This window comes from Balaenoptera borealis (genome assembly GCF_965194805.1).
Source record: "Balaenoptera borealis genome assembly, chromosome: 5".
Lineage (NCBI taxonomy): Eukaryota > Metazoa > Chordata > Mammalia > Artiodactyla > Balaenopteridae > Balaenoptera > Balaenoptera borealis.
The window spans coordinates 71,923,959-71,947,980 of NC_138862.1; the positions used below are offsets into that span (position 1 = coordinate 71,923,959).

At 47.4% G+C, this 24,022-nt stretch overlaps 1 protein-coding gene and 1 long non-coding RNA gene across 2 annotated transcripts in view; one reads left to right on the top strand and one right to left on the bottom strand.

Moving 5' to 3' along the window:
• TFRC (transferrin receptor) overlaps positions 1–24,022 on the bottom strand; it is a 116,477-nt gene that overhangs the window by 84,403 nt on the left and 8,052 nt on the right. The window lies entirely within an intron of this gene.
• LOC309629392 lies at positions 5,333–13,466 on the top strand. Its single transcript, XR_014245044.1, has 3 exons — positions 5,333–9,444; positions 11,627–11,737; positions 13,340–13,466. It is a non-coding gene; the product is annotated as an uncharacterized lncRNA (long non-coding RNA).

Genomic DNA, 24,022 nt, shown 5'->3' on the forward strand with positions numbered 1-24,022 from the left:
CGAAAAATTCCCTCATCCTCCTCCAGCCATCACCCCATTTCACTCCTCCCCTCTATAGCAAAACTCCTCCAAAGTGTTGTGGATCCTTGCCTCCAAGTCTTTTTTTCTGATTCTTTTAAAAAATTTGCACTTATGGTGAATTACTTCTCAAATAAAAATAATGTATATGTTATAAAGGATATTAAAACAAACTATGCACCTGCCAGTCAGTCAGTTTAAGAAATAGGGACTACTAAGGCATCTGAAGTCCCCAATCACGTCCCTCTCCCCTCCACCCAGGAGTATCCACTGTTCCAAATATGGCATCTATCATTCCCTTCCTTCTCACTAAACTTGGTTTTTTTAATTGAAGTAAAATTTACCTGAACACTGTGTTAGCTCCAGGTACACAACAGAGTGATCTGATATTTCTATATATTACAAAACAATCACCACGATAAGTCTAGTTACCATCTGTCACCATACAAAGTTATTACAATATTATTGACTATATTCCCCACGCTGCACATTTCACCCCTGTGACTCATTTATTTTGTAACTGGAATTTTGTACCTCTCAATCTCCCTCAACTATTTCACTCCTCCCCCACTCCCCTCCCCTCTGGCAACCACCTGTTTGTTCTCCGTATCAATGAGTCTGTTTCTGTTTTGTAATATTTGTTCACTTGTTTTGGCTTTTAGATTCCACATATGAGTGAAATCATATGATATTTGTTTTTCTCTGTCTAACTTATTTCACGCAGTGTAATACTTTCAGGGTCCACGACAGGGGCTTAATTTCTAAAATATACAAACAGCTCATACAACTCAACAAAAAAAACACAAACAACCCAGTGGAAAAAATGGGCAGGGGACCTAAATAGACATTTCTCCAAAGAAGACATACAGATAGCCAATAGGCACATGAAAAGATGTTCAACATTGCTAATTATTAGAGAAATTCAAATCAAAACTACAAAGAGATATCACCTCACACTGGTCAGAACGGCCATCATTAAAAAGTTTACAAATAACAAATGTTGGAGAGGGTGTGGAGAAAAGGGAACCCTCTTGCACTGTTGGTGGGAATGTAAGTTGGTGCAGCCACTATGGAAAACAGTATGGAGGTTCCTCAAAAAACCAAAAATAGAATTACCATATGATCCAGCAATCCCACTCCTGGGCATATATCCAGAGAAAGCTATAATGCAAGAAGATACATGCACCCTTATGTTTATAGCAGCACTATTCGCAGTAGCCAAGACATGGAAACAACCTAAATGTCCATCGACCAATGAATGGATAAAGATTTGGTATATATATACAATGGAATACTACTCAGCCATAAAAAAGAATGAAATAATGCCATTTGCAGCAACATGGGTGGAACTAGAGGTTATCATACTAAGTGAAGTAAATCAGAAAGAGAAGGACAAATACCATATGATATCATTTATATGTGGAATCTAAAATATGACACAAATGAACCTATCTGTGAAAGAGAAACAGACTCATAGACACAGAGAACAGACTTGTGGTTGCCAAGGGGGAGGCGGGGAGGGGGAGTGGACTGGGAGTTTGGGGTTAGCAGATGCAAACTATTACATATAGAATGGATAAACAACAAGGTCCTACTGTATAGCACAAAGAACTATATTCAATATCCTGAGATCAACCATAAGGAAAAGAATATAAAAAAGGATGTATATATATATGTATAACTGAATCACTTTGCTATACAGCTGAAATGAACACAACATTGTAAATCAACTACACTTCAATAAAAAAATGAATTAAAAAAATTAAAAATAAAATACAATAATTCCCCTACATATGCACGAGTTCCATTCTGAGAGCACGGTTGTAAGTCCAATTTATTTGTAAGCTCAACAAAGTTAGCCTAGGTAGCCAACTAACACAATCGGCTATATAGTACTGTACTGTAATGGGTTTATAATACTTTTCACACAAATAATACATAAAAAACAAACACAAAAAATAAAGAAAACACTTTTAATATTACAGTACAGTACCTTGAAAAGTACAGTAGTACAGTACAACAGCTGGCATACAGGGGCTGGCATCGAGTGAACAGGCAAGAAGAGTTACTGACTGGAGGAGGGAGAGGAGGTGGGAGATGGTAGAGCTGAAGGATCGTCAGTAATAGGAGACGGAGGGCAAGCTGCAATTTCACTCACGCCTGACGTTGATGGCAGAGGTTCTGGCTCCTTGCTGGATTCAATTCTATCTACCCTCTTGAAAAAACGATCCAGTGATGTCTGGGTAGTACTGTAGCAGCTACATCACCGCTGCTTTTACGCTTGCTTCCAGACATCCTGGGCTTGAAATTAAAATACTGTACTACTGTACTCTACACAGTACACAAAAGCACAACCACTTATAGAGGATGCATGCATGTGACAATGTACGCCAGACATGTGAACTAACTTATATGATTGGACATGCAAACGCAGATTCACATCTTTGAAAATTTGCAACTTGAAGGTTTGTATGTAGGGGACTTACTGTAAATAAAATAAAAATAAACACTAGTATTATATGGTAAAAAAAAATACTTTCAAGGTCCATCCATGTTGACAAATGACAGGATTTCATTCTTTTTTATGGCTGAGTAGTATTCTAGTGTATATATACTATATCTTCTTTAACCATTCATCTACTAAAGGACACTTAGGCTGCTTCCATATCTTGGCTACTGCAAATAGTGCTGCAATGAACATAGGGGTGCATATATCTTTTCGAATTAGTGTTTTTGTTTTCTTTGGAAAAATATCCAGAAGTGAAATTGCTGAATCGTATGGTACTTTTAATTTTTGAGGACCCTCCATACTGTTTTTCATAGAGACTGCACAAATTTACATTCCCACCAACAGTGTACAAGGGTTCCCTTTTCACCATATCCTTGTCAACACTTTTTTTTTGTTGATAATAGCCATTCTGACAGGTGTGAGGTGATATCTCATTGTGGCTTTGATTTGCATTTCCCTCGTGATTAGTGATGCTGAGCATCTTTTCATGTGTCTGTTGGCCATCTGTGTGTCTTCTTGGGAAAATGTCTATTCAGGTCTTCCAGGTTAGAGGTTTTCTGTTATTATCTATTCAAATAAGTTCTCTGCCCCCTTCTTTCTCTCTTCTCCTTCTGGGACCCCTATAATGTGAATGTTAGTATCCTTGATGTTGTCCCAGAGGTCTCTTAAACTATCCTCATTTTTTTAAATTCTTTTTTTCTTTTTTCTGTTGAGCTTGGGTAGTTTCCACTACTCTGTCTTCCAGTTCACTGATATGTTCCTCTGTATCATCTAATCTACTGTTAATTCCTTCAAGTGTATTTTTTATTTCATTTATTGTATTCTTCAACTCTGTTGGGTTCTTCTTTATATTTTCTAACTCTTCATTAAACTTCTCACTGTGTTTATCCATTCTTCTCCCGAGTTCATTCAGTATCTATGTGATCATTACTTTCAACTATTTATAGGGTAGATTATCTCCACTTTGCTTAGCTCTTCTTCTGGGGTTTTATCTTGTTCCTTTATTTGGAACATATTCCTCTGTTGCCTCATTTTGCCCAATTCTCTGTTTTTATTTCTATGTATTAGGGAAGTTGGTTACGTTTCTCGATCTTGGAGAAGTGGCCTTATGTAGGAGACAGGCTATGGGGCCCAGCAGCACACTCCCATCTGGTCACCAGAGTTATATGCTCTAGAGTGTCCCCTCTGTGAGCTGTATGGGCCCTTCTGTTGTGGCAGGGCTGACCACTGTGGGTGCACTGGTAGGCAGGGCTGGCCTCTGGCCCACTTGGTTGCCAGGCCCTGCCCCGTGCAGAGGCTGCCAGCCCACTGGTGGGCAGGCAGGGCTGGTCCCAGCGTGGCTGGCCGTGCAGCCTGGGGTGTCCCAGGGCTGTCCAACGGGGTGTCCCATTGGTTGGCAGGGCCAGGTCTCTAGGGGGCTGGCTGCAGGGATTGGGGGCCCTGAGGCTGGTGCTGGCCCACTGGTGGGCGGGTAAGCCCCCGGTGCTAACAGGCTAGGGGGAGGACTCCAAACTGGTGCTTGCCAGCAACAGTGTCCTTGAGGTACAACACTGCTCCCAAAAATAGCTGCTGCCAGCATCTATGTCCCCATAGGGAGTCCCAGTTGCCTCCTGCCTATCCAGGAGGCTCTCCAAGATCAGCAAGTGGGTCTGACCCAGGTTCCTAACAAATTACTGCCTCCGACTGAGGTCTTGGAGTGTGTGAAATTTCACATGAGCCCTTTAAGAGTAGAGTCTTTGTTTCCTCCAGCCCTGCCGAATGCAAGCCCTGCTGGCCTTCAAAACCTGACATTCTGCGGGCTCATCTTCCCAGTGCAGGACCCCTAGGCTGAGGAGCCTGATATGGGGCTCAGACCCCTCACTCCCTGGGGAGACCCTCTGCAATTATAATTATCTACCATTTGTGGGTTGCACACCCAGGTGTGTAGGTCTTGACTATATCTCGTCTCCACCTCTCCTACCCATCTCGTAGGTTCCTTCTTTACAGCTTTAGTTGTGGAAAATCTTTTCTGCTAGTCCTCAGGTCGTTCTTAGCGATAGTTGCTCTATAAGTAGCTGTAATTGGGTGTGCCTGTGGGAGGAGGTGAGCTCAGCGTCTTCCTACTCTGCCATCTTGGCCACTCCCCTCTCATCAAACTTTTAAGTATTTATGCATCCCTAAACTTTATATAAATGGTATTTCATTAAACGTATTTCTGCCACTTTTTAAATTTGTTATGGATTGAACTGTGTCCCCCCCAAGAAAAGATTGTGTCTTGAGCCTTAACCTTCAGTATTACAGAATGTGACCTTTTTTGGACGTAATGTCTTTGTAGAGGTAATCAAGTTAACATGAAGTCAATCGAGTGGGATTCAGCCATAAAAAAGAATGAAATAATGCCATTTGCAGCAACATGGATGAACCTAGAGATTACCATACTAACTGAAGTAACTCAGACAGAGAAAGACAAATGCCATATGATATCACTCATATGTGGAATCTAATTTTTTTTTTTTTTTTTGCCTGTGCTGGGTCTTTGTTGCTGCGTGCGGGCCTTCTTTAGTTGTAGTGAGCGGGGATTACTCTTCGTTGCTGTGCACGGGCTTCTCATTGTGGTGCCTTCTCTTGTTGTGGAGCACGGGCTCCAGGTGCGCGGGCTTCAGTAGTTGTGGCACCCGGGCTCAGTAGTTGTGGCACACGGGCTTAGTTGCTCCGCGGCATGTGGTATCTTCCCGGACCAGGGCTCAAACCCATGTCCCCTGCATTGGCAGGCAGATTCTTAACAACTGTGCCACCAGGGAAGCCCCTGGAATCTAATTTTTTAAAAAATGATACAAATGAACTTATTTACAAAACAGAAACAGACTTACAAATATCAAAAACAAACTTATGGTTACCAAAGGGGAAATTGAGGGGGGGTGGATAAATCAGGAGCTTGGGCTGAACATACACACACTGTATATGTATAAGTATATCATATACATATACTATGTATAAGATAACCAACAAGGACCTACTGTATAGCACAGGGAACTCTACTCAATATTCTGACACCTATATGAGAAAGGAATCTAAAAAAGAATGAATATATGTATGTATGTGTGTATATATATATATATATAACTGAATCACTTTGCTCTACGCCTGAAACTAACACCAAATTGTAAATCAACTATACTCCAATAAAATTAAAATTAAAAAAAATTATTTTTTAATCCCTTCCTTTTCAATGTAATGTCTACTCTAACCAACACCTCTTATCAACACTCTCTGAACCAAAAGCAACAGTATCTTAGCTGGGGAAGAGGCAAAATATAGTGGTTTTGAGAGCAGAGCCTGGTCCTTGGAGTCAGACAGACATGAATTCAAATTTCAGTTCTGCCACTTATGTGACCTTCATTTAACCTCTCTATCCCTGAGTTTCCTCCGTTGTCAAATAGTATAATACCTACCTCACAGAGAGGCTGTCAAGATTAAAAATAATGTAGCAAGGCATTTAGCTTACCGCTTCCACTAGATGGTCTCTGCCTTAATTCATCCAACAATTAACTGCCAGGACAATCTGCCTCAAATAAGCACTCATCGCATCAGTCTATAGCTTCAGGGATCTCTTAATGACTACCAAATCAAAGGTAAACTCCTTAACTTGATATTCAGCTCTTACTGTCCACCGTTTGCTTACCTCCAAGACCCCCTCCACTCCTTCCTATTCAACATCACCTCTGGTTATTACCTTCTCCAGGCAAATCACCTCTGTGCCACCATTAAATGTACTAATTCTGAAATGTGGACACAAGCATCGGAGATCTAGGGAACTTCTAAGCAATCACTTGGTCCAAACTCTTCATTTCACAAATCAGAAAATAAAAATCCAGAGAGGCTAAGTGACTTGACAACAAAATTATTATCAATCAGTACAAAAACCTGGTTTTTGGATTTCTACTCTAAATGTTCTTTTCAGCATTTTTTCCCACTTTCTCTCTAGCAACTTCAGGAACCATGCAAAACTCATTTAAAAAAAAAAAAAAGGCCCTCCATTTACAATTTACTCCATAACCTCTCAGAATGTAGGCATAAAGTTTATGTTTTGGTTTATTCAACATGATGCCAAAACATATGACTGACTCAGTCAACAAATAAGGGAAGAAAATCAATGAAGCCAATTATTTGCCTTGTATAGACCAAATCAACTAAATATTTTAACACGGACTAGTTACTATTTTTGGAATCTGCCTTGTTAGAACTTAGATTACTAATTACCTTTTTTTAGGTGGTTATCTTTTCTTTCCAACTAGATTACAAGTCTCTTGAAAATAGGAATTTTGTTTTATTCACCTTTGAATTCCCCACTGCCCTGTCAAGGTATCTTGCTCCTTTTTTCATGAATTGTGTAAATAACTGTTAATTTACTGTATTAAAGATGCATTATTTTCCGTACTGTTGAGTTTTATTACCTTTGCAATCTTTCTTATCTAGCCCACTTTGTTATAGTCTTATTTACCCACTTTGTTTTATACTGATGTATTTTCCCATTCAATGGCATAAAAATGAAAAAGATGATTCTCAGTGACTATGTGTTTTTATTTTATTCACATATGTCTATGTATCATACAAATATTTTACATATGTGTACTTTATATCTCCAATCACACAATATATATCTTTTTTTTAAAACGCCATTAGAGGGGCTTCCCTGGTGGCGCAGTGGTTGAGAATCTGCCTGCTAATGCAGGGGACACGGGTTCGAGCCCTGGTCTGGGAAGATCCCACATGCCGCGGAGCAACTAGGCCCGTGAGCCACAACTACTGAGCCTGCGCGTCTGGAGCCTGTGTTCCGCAACAAGAGAGGCCACGATAGTGAGAGGCCTGCGCACCGCAATGAAGAGTGGCCCCCGCTTGCCGCAGCTGGAGGAAGCCCTCACACAGAAACGAAGACCCAACACAGCCAAATAAATAAATAAATAAATAAATAAATAAATAAATAAACGTGCTAATAATTTTAAAAAAAAGGCAATATTTATAAAAAAAAAAAAAAAAAAACGCCATTAGAGTGGGAGTGTGGGCCCTAATCCAATATGACTGGCATACATATAAAAAGGGGAAAATTCAGACGCAGAGCCACACACACAGGGAGAACACCACGTGAAGACTGGAGTTATGTTGCCACCAGTCAAAGAACAACCAGATGCTCAGAGAAAGCCCTGGAACAGATCCTTCCCAGCAGCTTCGGAGGGAGCATGACCCTTCCAACAGCTTGATCTTGGACTTCTGGCCTCCCGAACTGTGAAAGAATGTACTCGTTGTTTAAGCCACCCAGTCTGTGGTACTTTGTTATGGCAGTCCCAGGAAATGAATACATCATTCAATAATATATTCTTGAAATTCACTTGTTAATGAATGAAGCTGAGGTTTATTCATTTTCTCTGCCATGCTCCGTTACGTGACGTAACACCATTTATCCATTTTACTCTGCAAAGCTATATGGCTCACTTACAGGTTTTTTGACATGGCAAATGGTGCTGCCCTGAACCTCCTGAATGGTGGATCCTATAGGGAACTGCCATTTGGGTCTAGAAGGCAGATGCAAGTCTTGACTCGGTAGCAACAGTCAGAGCAATAACATACTCAGCAAGATAACCCTGATTGCTATCCCCTGTGCCAATATAGTGGGTGTAAAATGGTATTTCATAGTGTCTTCAATTTGCCTTTTCCTGATTCCTAATGAAGTTAGGCATTTTTCTATGTTTACTGACAATGTAGGTTTTCTCTTTTGCAAAACACCTGGTTGTAATTTCCTTGTCTTTTTTCTTATTTATTTCCAGGAGTTCTTTATGTACTCTGGACTCTAATCCTACGTTGGCTGTGTGCTGCAAGTATCTTCTTCTGTTTTGCAACTTTTCACCTTATTTATAGCATCCTTTGAGGAACATAAATTTTCTTGTCTTTTTTTCTTTTAAATGGACTTATTTTGGGGGGGCAGTTTTAGGTTCATGGCAAAATTATGAAGCAGAAAGTACAGAGAGTTTCTCATATACTGCCGGCCCCCCACACAGGCACAGCTCCCCCACTGCCAACGTCCTCCACCAAAATGGTATATTTGTTACCATTGATTTACCTACACTGACACATCATTATCAGCTTTCATTCTAATGTAGTGGAATTTATTCATCTTTTTCTTAACAGTTAGTGCTCTCAAGAAATTCTTTGCACCCCAAGGTCACAAAGATATACTCCTATATACCTTTCTTAAGGGTTTATATTCTGCCTGTTAATGGACCTGGAATCGATTTTTGACACTGCTGTGTAGCAGGAATCTAAAATGGGCAAGAGAACCTGCCCTGCTATTCTCACAGGGTTATTGTGAAGATCAGAAGAGAAAATGTGTGTGAAAGGGCACTGAGAACTGTCACTGTACAAATCCGGGTGCCTATGATGTTAATTTGATGCGGGATGAGAAAGCCATTTAAGAGATGGTTGTTTCAGCTCTTGGTTAGCTAATAAATTGGTTGCATGTTAGGCTGCCAATAGGCCAGGCAGAAACAAAACTACCTCCCCCCTTCTGAGGCTGGAGGACATGTGTGGCCTTTGCACGAAAGCAGGTTCCAGTAAAACCGCTGGGGTTTTTCTCCCCTCCACCCACACTGCACACTCCATCAGCCATCTGACATTAGCAAATGTGGTTGCCAAGAGAGCCTTGAGTCATAGAGAAAAGATTAAATTACGTTCAGGAAATCTGCTCACCAAAGCGCGTGAGTAACGAGATTCAGAAAGATGTCTGTCGAAAGCAGCAAAAAGCAAGTATGGGTACTTCTCGGGGAACCTGCTGCACCCCCTCAAAGACGGATGACTCCACCCCAGCTCCTACTCCACCTGGAAAGGCAACAAAAGCCAAGGACATGCCTGTGACACGTGAGACTGGGGACCCCAGCAACCTTAACGTACGGAAGAGATTAACAGCTCGAGGGGGAGGTGGGGCCGACTTCAGGGAACTGGGAGATTCAGATCCAAGGAGGCAGGTCTGCAGGGCTGGTTAGAGGTAGAGGGCTGAGAGCCCAGGGAGGAGGGGAGCAGGTCCACTGGGAGGTCACACTGCTGGAGGAGGCTGACAAAATCAAAAGCACCCTTTGACCTCAGAAGGTGGCATTGTTCGTGCTCCTTGAAGCACACCATGGCTGAGAGCCAGGGCTTAGGCAAGCCCTTGCCAGGTGCCTGCTACCAGGCCTGTGACACTGACCTTGTAATAGCGAAGAATAAATCTAACTCCATACTGGATGTTTTACTTTAACCTTTGTATGCTATTGCTTTTGCTACAAGTTAATAACTAAAAGAATGTTGCCTACAGCCTGAAAGATACAGAATAGCCCATTCTCAAGGCTCTGATCTTTAAAGGTATAACACTTTTCCATTCATATAGAGATAAAAAGTTGCAGAACAGAGAATATCTTTTGCCTTGTTGGAGGTTTATACGAACACTGTAGCCAGACCTACCTGGACAGCTGCGAGAACAAAGGATTCCTTCACCACGAAGTTTGCAGCAACCAATCACACCCCCTCCCTTTTTAGTATAAAAGAGGACTGAATTCTAACTCAGGGAAGATGGTTCTTTGAGACACTAGTCCACCATCTTCTCGGTCTGCTGACTTTCCGAATGAGGTTGCTGTTCCTTGCCCCAGCAACTCGTCTCTCTATTTATTGGCCTGTCGTGCAGCAGGCAGTATGAGCTTGCACTCAGTAACGGCCTCACTGGGAGGCGACTGGAGGGAAGGAGGGATATAAAAGGGCCTCAAGGAATTGTTTGGGGATGACAGTGTGTTCAGTATCTTGACTGTGGTGGCATTTCACAGATGTACACGTGTCAAAATTCATCAAATTGTACACTTTAAATATGTCCAGTCTTGTCATTTATATCTCCATAAAGCTGTTAAAAATTACCACAGGGTGTGGTGGTAATTTTTATTACATTTGCATGTAGATAGACAGAAGAAAGACTGGAAGGGTGTCCCCCCAGATGTTAATGGTGCTTAGTTTGGGGTTGTGGGATTAGAGAGAATTTTAATTTTCCTCTTTGTGTTTTTCTACACATTAAAAAATTTCCAAAATAGATATGTTTTACTTTTGTAGTGATGGGAAAAAAAGTGTTTACTTCAGAATAAGAGCAATCTCTAAGTCACAGGGATCTTGTGAAGACGGGCAGCAGCGGAGCCAAGGCGGCAGATGCTCCATGTGTTGGAGCTGCAGTATCGGAGGCAACCAGCTTCGGACAAAACAAGCCAGCCCTGGGTCACATCTCAGCTCTGCCACTTGCTTGCTGAGTGGCCTTGAGCTAGGTACTTGAACATTTCGTGCCTCAGTTTCCCCAATTATAACATGGGGGATGACTGTAGAAGCCTCTGTAGGTGGCTGAGAGGTTCAGTGAGGTCACAGCAGTGTTCCCACAGCACGGTAGGGACTCGGTGACTAGTGGCTGCTATTCCCTTCCTGTCTTAACTTCAAGGTATTAAAAAGAATAGAACTGACTTAAGATTTAAAAAAAAAAAAAAAAAGATAAAACTAAAGAGAGTTGAATGATCTCTGAAACAGAAAGTCAGTTCTGGAATTGAAAGTTTTTGAGGTTTCTCTTACCCGGTACCAGAAATCTTTCTCTCTCAACCAGCGGTAACCACCATTTGTGCCCCTCTCCCATCCCCGCCAACAAGTGTGTCCCCTCCCACTCCCCCTGCATATCCCCCCTCCCGGCCTCCCTCTCCTTCTCTGATGCTCTGCTGTGAATTACCTGAGCTTGCTTCTCCTGAAGCTGCTTTTGGGAGGCAGAGACCATACTCTACCCTTCCCTTCTTTTATTTGTCCCTTTTCTGCAGACCCAGGAGTAACCACCTGTGCCCTCCCCATCCCCCATGCCCAGCCCAATCTTTGGCTTGGCCTTGCCTTCAGGGGTCTGGATGCGTCCTTTACTGACTTAGTCTCGTGTCGTGGGCAGCTTACCATGCTTCCCTGAGCCTCAGCTTCCTCATCTGTTTACTGGCACCGATAACTCCTGCCTTACCTGGCTCATGAGGGAATGTGTTTTGTGACTTGTGCATTAAGCCTCACACAACACAGGTGAGACCAAATTTTCTTCAGTTGGCACCAGTTCCGGGGAAGAGGAAACCCTCTCTGACACTCTACCCTTCACCCAAGGGTGGGCTCCAGCCCTGAGGACGTCACGTACTTCACTGTGACCACCCTTCTATGGTCAGTCATCTTCAAGTTGCTGACAAAAAGTGTTGTCTTCCATTTCAGTAAAGAACTAATGTTTTTTGGATTGGGTTGTTTGTTTTTTTGATATTGAGCTGCATGAGCTGCTTGTAAATTTTGGAGATTAATCCTTTGTCAATTGCTTCATTGGCAAATATTTTCTCCCATTCGGAGGGTTGTCTTTTCGTCTTGTTTATGGTTTCCTTTGCTGTGCAAAAGCTTTTGAGTTTCATTAGGTCCCATTTGTTTATTTTTGTTTTTATTTCCATTTCTCTAGGGAGTGGGTCAAAAAGGATCTTGCTGTGATTTATGTCATAGAGTGTTCTGCCTATGTTTTCCTCTAAGAGTTTTATAGTGTCTGGCCTTACATTTAGACATTTCTCCAAAGAAGATATACAGATTGCCAACAAACACATGAAAGAATGCTCAACATCATTAATCATTAGAGAAATGCAAATCAAAACTACAATGAGGCATCACCTCACACCAGTCAGAACGGCCATCATCAAAAAATCTACAAACAATAAATGCTGGAGAGGGTGTGGAGAAAAGGGAACCCTCTTGTACTGTTGGTGGGAATGTAAATTGATACAGCCACTATGGAGAACAGTATGGACGTTCCTTAAAAAACTAAAAATAGAACTACCATACGATCCAGCAATCCCACTACTGGGCATATACCCTGAGAAAACCATAATTCAAAAAGAGTCATGTACCACAATGTTCACTGCAGCTCTATTTACAATAGCCAGGACATGGAAGCAACCTAAGTGTCCATGGACAGATGAATGGATAAAGAAGATGTGACACATATATACAATGGAATATTACTCAGCCGTAAAAAGAAACGAAATTGAGTTATCTGAGGTGGACGGACCTAGAGTCTGTCATACAGAGTGAAGTAAGTCAGAAAGAGAAAAACAAATACCATATGCTAACACATATATATGGAATCTAAAAAAAAAAATGGTCACGAAGAACCTAGGGGCAGGACAGGAATAAAGATGCAGACTTTATACTAGTATTCTCCATACTAGAGAATGGACTTGAGGATACGGGGAGGGGGAAGGGTAAGCTGGGACGAAGTGAGAGAGTGGCATGGACATATATACACTACCAAACGTAAAATAGATAGCTAGTGGGAAGCAACCACATAGCACAGGGAGATCAGCTCGGTGCTTTGTGTCCACCTAGAGGGGTGGGATAGGGAGGGTGGGAGGGAGGGAGACGCAAGAGGGAGGGGATATGGGGATATATGTATATGCATAGCTGATTCACTTTGTTATAAAGCAGAAACACACCATTGTAAAGCAATTATACTCTAATAAAGATGTTGAAAAAAAAAAGAACTAATGTTGCCCACCATCAGACACTGTAGCCTCCCCAACAGTGTGCCCTAAGGAAAATTCAGGATGGAGAAAAAAGGATACTCTGGCCCTGGACAGATAAGATACATGTCAAAGGAATAATTTCAATGAGCCCAGACTCCTGCATCTTCCCACACATAGAAAGGCACTAAAATCATTAATTTGAGGTGTCTGTTTTTTATGATTAGCAGTAACCTTTTGATGTTTGACTACATTTTTTTTTTCTCAACAGAAACTCCTATATATCCTGGCACCTCCCTTACCTCTTTGGAGCAGTTCCCCAGAGTCATCTGAGAGGCTGTCTCTCGGGCTATAGTCTTTAGTAAGGTCCCTGAATAAAATGCAACTCGCGACTTTTAGGTTGTGTGTTCTTCTTCAGTTGACAAGTCTTACTGAAATCTTCTGCTGGTTGGTCATTTAAGCTTCAAGCAAGCTCCCTTCTCTTCCCCCTCAGGGTGCTCCAAGTCCCTTGAGGCCAAGGCCACCTCATTCATCTTTCTCTCCCTCCCTTTTCTTTTCTCCCAGCAAATCCACCCCTTGCAGAGAGCTAGCTCACCCAGTGCCTCCTTACTTGTTTGTTAGTTCTATTTGAACCACTCTGGCAAGTCTCAGCCAGAGACTTTTAAACCATTAAACTTTATGGTGACAATAGAACAAAGGCAGAGAGACAGAGACAGTCATTCCAAAGGTGAAAGCACACCCTAAGGGTTTTACAAAAGGCACCAGAACAAAAGGTCTGCAATGGTGTTCAAATAGGAAGGACCCTGACCCCATGTCATTCATGGTGTGTGTGTGTGTGTGTGTGTGTGTGTGTGTGTGTCAGAGGAGAGGGGCAGCTGTGGCAGGGACAGTGTCTGTGGGTAGGTGGGGGGATCCGTTTGCAAAGTTTACAGCTTTCCTTTGACTTGAATCCTCACCTATCACCGGATTGTGTGTTACAGGCCTGCTGGAGGCCAATTCTAGGCCAGACCAGTGCTTAAAAGAACCTCAGGGGGTGAGTTACTTAGTTCCTCCTCCATGTCGTAGATCCCTGTGCGGCCCAGCCTGGCAGGCCTCTGCCTGCCTTTTGTATCTGCCTGCTTCTCCTTCCCACCATCCCCTCCCCCAAGTCCCCAGTCAGTCTCGCTATCTGCCCTGCAACAGGCGTGACGTCAGCCAGTCTGATGCAACCGTTTCTGGTCCGAGGACCAGTCCCTGCCTGGCACAGTTCCCCAGTGGAGAGGAGAGGTGAGCTCCGAATCGGCTCCACTGCCCCCCCTTTCAGTGGTCCTGCAGGGACCCCCTCTCTCCAGGCCCTACCACCCTCCTGAAGATTGGTCGCGGCCATTGTTTAGCTCCTTCACTCCCTCACTGAGTGACCTTGGGCAACTCGCCTCACCTCTCTGCGCCTGTTTCTGCCTCTGGAAAACAAGACAATAACACTTACTCACGGGATTGTTATGAGCATTAAATGGGAAAACAGTGTTTCCCAAACTTCAGTCATTCAATTTCCCAACACAAATTTTACCATATCTGCACATCACCTGCTCTATTCTTTACTTGGTGTTTGTCACTGAATCAACTTTAAATCATCTCACTTTGTAAAAAATACACTTTGCTAAAGAACGCTGAGCCCATGCAATTGTTCCTTTCAATTGATCCGTTTTAAAAACTCCTGTCCCCAAATCCTTCAATTCTTGGTCAGGACAGGCCTCTTTTGAGACACCTATATTCTTTTCTAATACTCATTGCCATAAATGCTTAACTACTGATATACCAAGTCCCCCGGGGAAGGGACATGCGGGCTGCTGCAACATGCTTTGGGAGACCCCAAGGTAACAGATAGGCAGCCCCGAGCCCGTGCCCAAGGCAGGGTGCAGTGGCTGTGGGTCATGGGAAACCTCTGCCTGGGGGAGTTGCCGGCCACCTGGACCAGCGCCCTCCACCCCCAAGCAGGGCGGCGGGGGGCACAGGGGACAAGGGAGCGCTAGGGCCTGGCTGCAACGAGACGTCCGCTCATCGTGGGAGTCCCACTTCAGGCCACTGTCAGAGTGCATTCTTCCTGCCAGTCGGTGCCTGAGGACCAAGTGCCAGGATGGCTGAGACCAGGCAAAGGGGCGAGGGCATATCTGGCCTTCGTTAAGCTCAGGTCTGTCGAGCTGTGTGGGCTGGCAGGGCCTGACTCCGTGAGCTCAGAGTGGCCTGGCCCAGCGAGGATTTAAGGGCGTGGAGCTTCATCGCTTCAAAAACAAGTCAATTAAGTGGTGCACAGGGCCTGCACATAACACCCCTGTAATTGTGCTCTACACGGTCAGTTCAGACAGCACTTTCACACGCCCTGCTTCCCTAGGAAGTAGTCAGGGCAACTCCAGGGCTGTTACCCCAATTCACAGATGAGGAAACTGGGGTTCGGAGAGGCTGAGATGTGTATGGAGGGGGAGGAGTGAGGGATATTTGCTGGCACCTATTAGGAGCAGGCATGTTCCCATGTCTGACCTCATCTAATACTTGGAATAGTGCTGGGAAGTACGGACTATCAGCCAAATAAGCAAAGTTAAGAATCCTACCCAAGATGTAGCCGATTTGAATTTGTTAATTACTAGCAGCCCCCAACTTCCAACTAGGCTATAACCCAGGATGCAGTCAAAAGATATTTTCCCACTGAAATAGGGTTGTTATGGTATTTAGGTACTCAGGCTAGTCCAAGGAGGGCCAATTAATCCACAACACTCCAGAATTCTTGAACACGTGTAGTCAACACCAGAAAAACATTGTTGTAACACCAGTAATTGAAACAGAAAAGCAATAGCACTTGATAAGAAATTACTTTTCATGTTGAATGCTTGCCTGAAAATCTGAGGCCAGATAGAAGAGTGGACATAATTTCCCCTGCACTCCTATTTCAGAATTTAAAGAAAAAGAAGAAAAAACAGGTGGGGCGGGGGGCACAGAGCAGCCAATGGGGAGCAGGCTGGAGGAAGAAGTACAGAGACAGTTGACCAAGTTGGGATGTTGTGATAGGAAAAAGCAGGTCTCCGGGAGCCAGCTCCTTGTGAAGGGGCCGGCAGGATGGCCAGGGACCCTAAATTCTCTCCCGCTCAAGAGGTTGCTTCCTATTGGAACAAGAGTTCCGGCCTCCACAGAAAGATGACAGAAGGTACTGGACCTGCCGACTCCTGGGGAGTTAGGGGGACTCAGAGGCCTGAGAACAAGGAGGGAAAGGCATTTTCTAGGGAGGAGAAATGTGTTTCCAATGGGTAGAACCAGAAGTGGATTTAAACCCCTGCCACCATGTACAAAATTCTGGAAGCGGGGGCAGGTGCAGCATCTGAAAGCAGCTGGAAAACCGCCTCAGTCCTGGGAAGAGCAGCCTAGGGCTCTGGCTGCTTTCAGCTCTGATGCTGAGACAGCCGGTTCCAGCCCTGGAGCCCCACTTACCAGCTGTGCAACCCAGCAGGTGCGTCACCTCTCTGAGCCTCATCTCCTACTGAAGAGGCGGTACACTTCCCACCCAGGGCTGCTGCGGTGAATAACGTCCACAGAACAACTCAGGCACAGAGTCGGGCACACGGCTGCGGGGACACGACATGTAATCAACACGTGTCACCTCCCAGCCTGGCTGGCTCCCTCACTCCCTTCAGAGCCATCGAGGCTGCTGCCATAGCCCCCTTCGATCCAGGTCACAAGGCTGCAACTGAAGGGTGGAAGAGGTCTTGCATGATTCAAAGTGGATATAAAGAAGTGAGAGGAGTGATTCTAACTTGAGATCAGAGCCTGACGGCTGGTCAGGCTGCGGGGGCCACTACCTCCCATTCATGGAGCCCTGCAGGAGAGGGGCCTGCGGTGAGCGTGGGCAAAGCAGAGCAGCTGGCCATGCCGATGAAAGTGTCTATAACCCCCTCGTCCCCATTGTTCTCAGGTAATGTCAGAGCTGGAAAGAGCCACTGATCTTCTGGTTCCACACTCTCACTGCACAGATGAGGGAACAGGTCCAGAGAGGGGAAGGGCTTTTCCCAGTTACACAGCCTGGCAGAGAAAGCGCTGGGCCTAGAAATCAGGTGTCCGAACACCCAGACTGGCAGCCAGAATCCCTTTCATTAGGAAACACTTGCTCATCCACCAAGAGTATCTGATGAATTTGCTTCCAGTCTTTTAAAAATACATAAATATAATTTTTAATTATATTGAAATATAGTATGACTTAAATAATATAGTATAAATTTAAATTAAATTATACATGAACACATTCTTTTAAAAATTAATTTCATTACCTCCGGGGTTTGTTGTGATTATTCAGTGTTTATTGAATGAATGAATGAATGAATGAATGGATTTGTATTCCCACTATCCCAGTTCAGGCCTCAGTCTTTTTATGAGCTTCTCCATGAATGACAGGAATAAGCCTTTGATTGGTACCCTCCTCTGGATATCCCTTCACCAAGTGCCCTTCCTCCCCATACCCATCCAGTCCTACCACGGGCCCCAAAGAAGGGACTCAGGGCAAGGAGGGCAAACAAGGCTGCTCAGAGAATTCCTCTAGCCCTGCTCCTCTCGAGGTCAAGGCTGGCCTTGGGACACTCTTCGGACTAGACTTGGGACAGATCTGGGACATCCAGACGCCATCTCCCCTGGATCCATGTCCCAGCACCCTGCTCAGCGGCTCCCTCACACTAACAAGTGTCTCTTTCATTCAGTGGCTGGTTTTGCCTTTGCTATTTCTCTCTCTTCCCCCTGGTGCTGGGGCTTGGAAAGACCCTGAGCCTCTGGTGGGACACTAAGGGAATAATTCAATCATACAAAATTAAGGCTAGTTTGATGGGGGAATCCTTTCACAATGTATACAGATAGCAAATCATCAGGTTGTACACTTTAAATATCTTAGGATTTTACTTGTCAGTTATGCCCCAATAAAAAAATAAAAGAATATTAAGGCCAGAGCCTGGGAAACTGGCAGGGCCTGAGGGCCTGGAGATGGAGGCTTGACCAGGCCCAGCACTGCTGAAGGCAAGGGAATGAGTGAGTTCTCCAAGATGGGGCATACCCCAAGGATGGGACCTGGGAGATATCCTGGCAGGAGGTATGGGACCTGGGAGATATCCTGGCAGGAAGTGAGAGAAAGAGTCATAGACAGAGTATCCCTAACTCAGGAGGAGAGTCAGCAGTGCGTCAGATACCCGAGATCAAGGGTAAAGAGAGAGTTCAAGAAAGAGGGTGTGGCCAGCAGTGGGAATGCAGCTGAGGATGGACAGACAGTGGCCTTCCCTTCTTGAGATGGATGTGCCCACCGTCCCCTGGGAGCAAGCTTGGGGCCTGGCTGTGCCCAGAGGCCCTCAGGCTGGATCTGGTGCTGAGGAACCTCCCGGTGAGGTTGGACGGTGAGCCTGGAAGGGTGTGGACCCTCCATCAAACCCCAGGGATGAGTGCCCAAGACCCCACTGAGCAGAATCAGGGTGGGACAGAAACCAAACAAATTGCTCCTTTAAAGCCACCTGAAATTCATGTTTCAGGAATGTTTGATTTGGGGCTTCTCTTTCCTGCAGCAGGATATTTAAAGAAAACAACTCTTTAAAAGCTTCAACTCCAAAGCACAGAGCCCTCTGTGTGCCTACTTCTGGTCTCTGCTTCAGGAACAAACCTCCTTTACTCTTTGGTCTGGATTGTATCCAAGGTAGATGGAGCCCCTGGGCCAAGGTGGGTGCAGCCCACGTCCCTGCCGAGGGTTCAGAGTCGAGCCATCACAACCAGACCTTGAGGCCTTCCAGAGGCTTCCACCCCAGGGGCTCAGGGTGGCTGGCAGATGGGGGTGCCAGCTGGGACCAGAAAGGGCCATATCCCTGCTCCAAACCCAAGTCCAGCCAGCTCTTCCCCTCGGGACAGATACTTGGTGGGGAAGAGAGGGAGCTCAGAAGTCACCCAAGGAAGGTGACCCAGGCTGGGTCTGTCTGGGATTTAAAGTGAGGCGGCCCATTCTCTCAGCCTTGGCCACTTCCAGATGATCCAAATCCAGAGCCTGCAAAAATGGCAGGGGAAATGTAGACAGAGGGACAGGGAGTTACTCCTGCCAGGCTCCCCAAGCCCAATCTGGCCCTCCCACTGCTCCCTTTCCAGAAGCCCTGTGCCCGTTGGGGCTATGGTTGGTGTGAAGAAGTAAAAGTCCAGAGCACCTTCCCATGGTACACTGTGTCACCCACAAGTGCCAGAGGTAGCCGGGCCTGGGCTCGAGTTTCCCTTCTGCAGATGTGGTAACAGCAGCTCTGAGAGGCTAGGGGCTTTCTTGGGGCCACACCACCAGGAAGCACAGACCCTGCCTTCCAACCCAGGTCTCCTGATGCCCCATCTTGGCATCCCACTGCGCAGCCAGGCAAAGGGCAAGCAGGAGAGTGTCTTTCCATGTTGTGTTTGCCAGGAGCTGAAGAACAGATATCTAGGAACAACTGGGCAGGGGACTTTCCCAGTCCAGATGGCCAAGGGTCCTGCCCAGGGATCGGTACTCTTGCTTGGTGACCTAATGCTCTCCCCACCCCGGCTACTAGGGGACAGATGAAGTTCAGGCACAGGACCCTAATAGGTCCTCGAATAAGCTCTGCCCGGGGCCCCATCCACCTCAGGGCTTGTGCCCAGACCAAGGACCCTCCTCCCTGGCCACTAAGCCATGGACTCCCAGGAGGGCAGGGCAGGAATAGCCCAGAGGATCCTCCAGAAAACTGTCCTTACAGATAGGGAGATGGAGGCCCGAGGACTGTCCAAGGTCACGCCTACAAAAGTCATAGCATCTTCCCCACAAATCATTTTGAGGATTAAATGAGATAATACAAGCCAAGCACTTAGCCCACAGTTAGCATCAAAACGATTGTTACTATTGTTGTCACTTTCATGAGTTTGCCTATGGGAGCCAAGTTACCAGGCCTCCAGGAGAAGAAAGAGTGCCCTTCCTGTTTATAGTCCAGGCCTCTGACCCATCCGGCCTCTGACCCGCAGCGGGCGGTGGAAAGGGCTGAGAAGCAGGAGATGGGGACCCAGCCTCGCCTGGCCTCTACGTAGCTGCGCGACCCCAGGGCAAGCCCTGCTGAACCTCTCCCCGAGTGCCGGTGCCTTGGTTTTCTTCTCACTGAGAAATAAGCTAGATATTCAATGTGGGAATATTCCTTCCAGCGTGGGAATCTCCAATGTCAGCAGCAAAACAGTCCCAACCAGAAGCAGCTGAGAAAGCGTGTGCCTGGCAGGCCCCGGTCGGAGACAGACAAAGGCGCCCTGTGCAGGCCCTGCCTCTGGCCTGGCCCAGAGTTCTGGAGGTTTCCATGCCCAGGCCCAAGTGCTTCCAAGAATCACAGTTGAAAGTTATTACTTGAAAATTGTCAGACCGTTTACTTTGTGTTCCTGGAAGCTGTTGTCCAGGAAAGGTGGTGACGGGTCGGGAGAGAGACAGAGTGAACACAGGAAGAGCGTGGAAGACAGTGAAAGGAGGAAGAGGGGGAGGAGAGAGAGGAGATGGAGTGGAAAGGTGAGAAGAGGTAAGGCAAAGGCAGACACGGACAGACAGACTGGGAGGCTACAGAGAGAGGGCAGAGCTGGCAGAAGCGGCAGCAGTGGCTCCGAGCGAGGCCCGGACACAGGGTTCAGATGCCCACAGCTTTGGCTTCCTTCAGCCCGGGCACTGCCCGGCCTCGAAACTGATGCAACAGGGTGCTTTCTTAAGCAGAAGCCTCCTCACCCATGCAGGGGGGCAGAGCCGTTGGGTGGTTATCTTGCTGCTCCCTTGAACACGCTCAGCCCACACCTCCATCCCCCGTTGGCCGGGGGACACAAACGTTGCTTGATTTTCCGTAAAACACCACAAACCTCCCCTCCGAAGCAGCCCTTCCCCTTTGCTCCCTGGCCACCAGGAAACCCATACCAAACAGCAGCCACTGTGACTGGCATCCCAAAGGCCCTAGCAGGTCACAGAGTCCTGACCCAGGCATCACCTGGATCCTAGTGTGGGGACAATCACGACCATTGATGAAGCACCTACCATGTGCCCACGCTGGGGTCAAGCTCTCCACGTGCGCTGCACACTGAATCCTCATAAAGGCACAATAGAGGCAATGATTCATCCCATTACACAGCAGGAAACCAGGCCGTCCGTCTGGCTTCAGAGCCCATGCCTTAGCCACTACTCTAAGTTGAAATAAAATATAACTGCCTGTGAAGCACAGTGTCGTGACAAAGGCTAAAGGAGTTTGGCTCTGCCACTTAGAAGCAGTGCGACCGTGGAGAAGTGGCTTGTTTGCTCAGTTCTGGTTTCCGCAACTCTAAGACAAGAATAACAACTTTGGGGGTTGCTGTGAGGATTAAAGGAGATCATGTGAATCACTTAGCCCAAGCCCTAGCCCGGTGGGGCTCAGTAAAGTTTTCTAAGCCAGGACGGGCCTAGCACACCTTCAGCCCAGCCCCTTCCCTCCACCGCGCTCGGCGTGCAGGAACTGGAGGAGGATGTGGGCATCGCTGGAGCATCACCTGGGTGTCAGGCACTGTGCCCGGGTGCCCAGGAGGGTCAGCCAGCGAGGGGCCTGTACTCTGGGAGGTATCAGGATTCTGGCCCCCCGATCCCATGCTGCAGCCACCTCCTCTGTCCTATCTGTCCCTGCCCTGTCCCACCCTCAGCCACTGGCAGGGCCCCCTTGGGTGGGGTGGGCAAGGCAGGGCAGGGCTGAGCACAAGGCAGCGGGGCGTCATTATCGCTCCCAGCAGAGCTGGGGTCGGGGTTAAGCCTGCCTTCTTATCAGGTCCCCAGGCCCTGTGCTAACACGTGCTGCCTGGCTCTCCGGGGGCTGGTAGGGGGGCCCTGAGGATGCTGCTCAAGGCCTTCCTCCTCTGAAATGGTCCCTGGAGCAGGAATGGGAGAGGCAGCCCGGAAACAGAGAGCGCGCGCCTGGCTTGGACACCGTGTCACCCTAGGCAATCCCTTCCCTCTCTAGTGAAAATCTGTGAAATTGAGGGTGGAGGGGCAGCTGGATGACGTGACCCCTAAGTCCCCTCCAGCTCTAAAGAGTTAGGATCCTGTAGCCACCTGTGAGCTAGCCACTATGGTCATCCTGTTTGCAGACGAGGGAGCTGAGGCGAAGCGGAGGGAAGAGGCTCGCTCCCGCAGCATGCTCACTGGTCGCAAAGCTGAGTGACACCCAGCCTCCCGACTCCTGGCCCAATGCTCTTCCCACCCAGCACACACTCTGACCTTCTAGAAGGTCATGGAGGAAAGTGTAGAGATGACAAGGGGGTGGCTGCTTCCAGGCTCCCCCTCCTTTCTTCAGGTTCCAGGGGTGGCCTGGGGACCTCTCAGAGGGGCTCCAGACATGTGGGCACCTGGCAGCCCTGCAGGGTTTTGGAGGGGGGGGGGTCACTCCTTGGTTCCTGTCCAAGGGAACGCAGGGACGGCAGGGCTTCCAGGTTGTGTGTGGAGAGCTGGCCCCATTTTCGGGCCCTGATAACACCCCTCCCCGTATCAGCGGGCCAAGGAATGCGAGGGGTGTGTCTGGGCATCGAGGGCAGGTTCAGCAGAAACGTGGAGGTAGAAAGGGAAGGTGGTGCAGCTCAACGGAGGTCTCCAGCCTGGCCGGAAAGAATCTCTGAGGGCGCCCAAGGCTTAGGGGAGACGGCGCGGGGAGTCACAGGAAAGGGTGAGCTAGGTCTGCTTACACCTTGAGGAGCAGAGGAGCCTGATCCAAGGGGCTTTCCTAAAGAAATCCTAGAAATCTCAGGTTGGGAGGGCCCAGAGACCGAGAATCTACATCCCAGAGCAGGGGGGGACACGGCCACCTCTGAGAATCTGAGGAAGGTTATGTCCTTGCCCAGTGAGAAAATGAGGCCCAGGCTGTGGGGGGAGGTGGCTCACGTGTGACTTAGGACTTGCGAGGCCCTGCCTGAAACGGAGGGAGTCCCCTGTAGAGCTGGAGACAGGGACCCGGTAGGTGCAGTCCTGATGAAGCAGCCAGGACCACAGAAGGACGGCAGCAGGTCAGGCAGCACTGGGCCACCCCAGACTCTGCGGCCTGGCCTTCTCAGCGCCCTGTGGAGCTGGGGTTCTGGGCAGGCACCATTTGGGCACCCAGCCAGTTCCATGAATATCCCTCCATCCAGGCTTTGGCCCAGGTTCCTGAATCTTCTTCCTCTCTGGCGGAGGCCCAGACCGCCCTGAGGACTCCCATTTGGGAGGAGGACTGAGGGCCTCTCCTCACCGCTGAGCAGCCTGGGCTGAGCTGAACACACACAGAGAGGCCACTCACACAGATCTGTGTATCACATACACACCTGGGGTCTGGGGCTCAGAAAGTCCCATGCTCTCGTCCCCTCACCCTGTGACCATGGACTGTGGGCTTCCCAGACAGGAAAGGCTGCTTCAGCTTTACTTGTAAACGTGGGCCCTAAGGATTTTAAATGTGGCCACTGAGGCCATTTACAACAAAGCTAAAACTAGGCTGCCTTTTTCTATGGCAGTGAGTACCTTGCATCCCTCCCCAGAACCCAAGGTTAACCCTGAGAGAGCTGAGAAAAGGCTTGAACCCCAAGGGGGGCTTGGGACTGGGGAGACCCTGGGACCAAGGCAAAGGAGGCGAGAAAGAACTGGAGTCCCTGGGTTGAATGAGGCTGGCCAGGAGGCCGAGAACCAGAGCCACAGGGGTGGGCGAGGCTGGGCCTGGGGCTGCCACAGACAGGGCGGGAGGAAGAGGGAAGGGCAGCCTCAAAGGGGACCCAGCGTAGAGAGAACTGGAGCCGAATCCTGCATCGTAGGTCACCCACCTCTCCAGGCTGGGCCCCCAACACACAAGCACATGTGCACACACAGGCACACACCTTCGCAGGCCCCTGGGGTGCTCATCCGACCCTTTGGTGACGTCCTTCCCTCTCACCTTCACCGCACCCCACTGCAGCTGGATACACGGTGGGTAGGAAGCAGTGT